Consider the following 2,500-nt stretch of genomic DNA (forward strand, 5'->3'; position numbering starts at 1 on the left):
AAGACGACGTCGGGGGCGCGGACTTCGTGCGTCGAACACCGGCAAACGTAGCATATATCGCCTGATATGAAAAAAAAATCGGTCACGAGGAGAACTACGAGTATATTCGATAACCTATACACGAAGCGGTGCATAAGCGGGCGGTCGTCCGAAAGGACGACTCACGACGCCGCGTGCACTCACGCAAGTCCGTGACGGTTCTCTCCGCTCTTATTCGTATCCCATTCTTCTTCCTCTCGTCGTCCGACTCTGAAACGTTCTCTTATTATATTTTTAAGAAGAACGACGGCGGGTTGTTGTCGAGGCAAGAAGGGACAGAGAGAGACAGAGGTAGTGTTTCGTAGTCTCTCGTGAACACGATAGATTTATATATCGAGCATGCGTACGAGTTGCACGGTCTCGGCACGACCGCGACGAACGCCGACGAGCGTCCAACAATCGCTCGTACGTCGCGTACGTCCTCTCGTCCGCTCTTATTCGTATCCTTCTTCGTGCGCTTTCCCCTTTCTCCGACTCTGAAACGTTCTCTTTTATTTTAAGAAGAACGACGGCGGGTGGTTAAGGCAAGAAGGGACAGAGAGAGACAGATAGAGAGTAACGATACGCAACGCAAGCAGTCTTAGGTTTACGTGAGCAACCCTCAGCCAGGCGTGGTCCAGGAATTGTATCCGTGGACCGCAATGTGCGTTCGAAATGTCGATGTTCATGTGTCCTGCAGTTCACACGTTGACGCGCAATTAGCTGCGTTCTTCATCGACCCACGAGCCAAGTGATCCACCGTTCAGGGTAATCTTTTATATATTTACAACATTTTTATACTCTTTGTACTCTTAATTCTCGGTTCGAGCGAAGCCGAGTTCCGACACGTTCGACCAACGGGAATCGGACGCGCAGAAGTCGCCATAGGATTGACGACACGAAAATGTTCGAAAAAAAAACCGACGAACGCGCGAAGATTCGCGCGTCCGTCGGCCGGGCGTAAAGTACATTATGATATATAACAACCATCGAGATCGAAGCTCCGTTCGTCAGGAAACGACGGGGATATACACACCCGATTCTGAATCCTCTGTACAGCACACGATCTCGCGAACGAGTAAGCACGGTGGCTAGCCCATGTTATGTATGTAATGCGTAATTCCACTCCCTCGTCAAATTTATTCAAGAAACAGCGCGCGTGCATCTCCATCGTTCGGGCGATGTAAAGATTCGATGGGATTCGCGCGGCCGTCCGCCTCGAGCGGTCTTTCTTCCCAATATCCAGAAGCAGAGTTTGAAAAACTCTAGCGACGGTACGGGTGTCCGACTCACGACATCGAGGCTTCGAAGCCGGCGATCCCCTCCGAACGGATGGCGACCACGCGACGACTGAAAGCGTGAAAAATCGACGAAAGAGAGAACACATCTCCGTTCAGGTGGGTGTTTGTAAAACAAAAATTCGATGGGACTCGCAGCCATAGCCATCGTCCTCGCGCGGTCTTTCGTCCCAACATCCAGAAGCAGAGTTTGAAAAAACTCTAGCGACGGCACGGGTGTCCGACTCACGACAACGAGGATAGAGACACGGCCGGTCCCCTCCGAACGGGATATATGCGACGATAGACGACAAACTAGATGTAAAGCTTTAGTCTCGTTCAGGTAGCGTACAAAATAAAAATTCGATGGGACTCGCAGCCATCGTCCTCGCGCGGTCTTTCGTCCCAATATCCAGAAGCAGAGTTTGAAAAAACTCTAGCGACGGCACGGGTGTCCGACTCACGACAACGAGGATAGAGACACGGCCGGTCCCCTCTGAACGAACTTCGGCTAGACTAGTTACGAATCGTCATCGTCGCATAGCGGGCCAAACATCCACGCAATGCGTCTTCGTTCTAGGTTACCCGATCCACGAGTATATGTTACAAGTGGTTTCGTTATTTCGAACAAAACGACATACGAAGAGCACACGCCCTATGGGTAGGAAGCACGTTTCGAGAACGCGCGAGAGTTTTGAAGAAAGAGACGAGAGGAAGTCGACGCAGAAGGTATCCATGGATCTTCGAAGAGAATCTTCGAAGACTATATCGGTATCCTTTCGCTCTGCGCGACTCGCTACACGTTCTTTCGCTCTCGTCGACTCGTTGAGCTTCGTTCGATCCCAAAGAGGAGTCTTCGATATGTCCCGTTGCTAGGAGGAGAGCAAACGCAACACAGACTACGAAACATAGAAGAGAATAGGCGAAGAGCACGATCTCTCCGACACGAGGCACTTTAGAGATTTTCTTATTTCGTACAGCGGTTTCCACGATGCAAATACGAAATACGAGATCGTGACGGCGGGTCTTTCTGTGTACGGCCTCGCGCAGGCGCCACGACTGCATTTCTCTTTGCACGTAAGTGGTTTCCGTCGTAATTTTTTAGTTTGATATATTTGTGTTACAAGGCTGGCGTTCCCTTTTATAGTTATTAGAATTTCATATATATTATTCGGAGACGGCGGGTCTTTCTGTGTACGACCTCA

At 50.2% G+C, this 2,500-nt stretch overlaps 1 non-coding gene across 1 annotated transcript; it reads right to left on the reverse strand.

Moving 5' to 3' along the window:
• Window positions 1–634: 634 nt before the first annotated feature.
• On the reverse strand, window positions 635–789 carry LOC138189277 (5.8S ribosomal RNA). The gene has a single exon (XR_011175979.1). It is a non-coding gene; the product is annotated as a 5.8S ribosomal RNA (ribosomal RNA).
• Between the last annotated feature and the right edge of the window lie 1,711 nt (window positions 790–2,500).

Source organism: Bombus flavifrons, unplaced genomic scaffold (assembly GCF_040668555.2).
Source record: "Bombus flavifrons isolate JBK064 unplaced genomic scaffold, iyBomFlav1_principal scaffold0024, whole genome shotgun sequence".
NCBI classification, from domain to species: Eukaryota; Metazoa; Arthropoda; class Insecta; order Hymenoptera; family Apidae; genus Bombus; species Bombus flavifrons.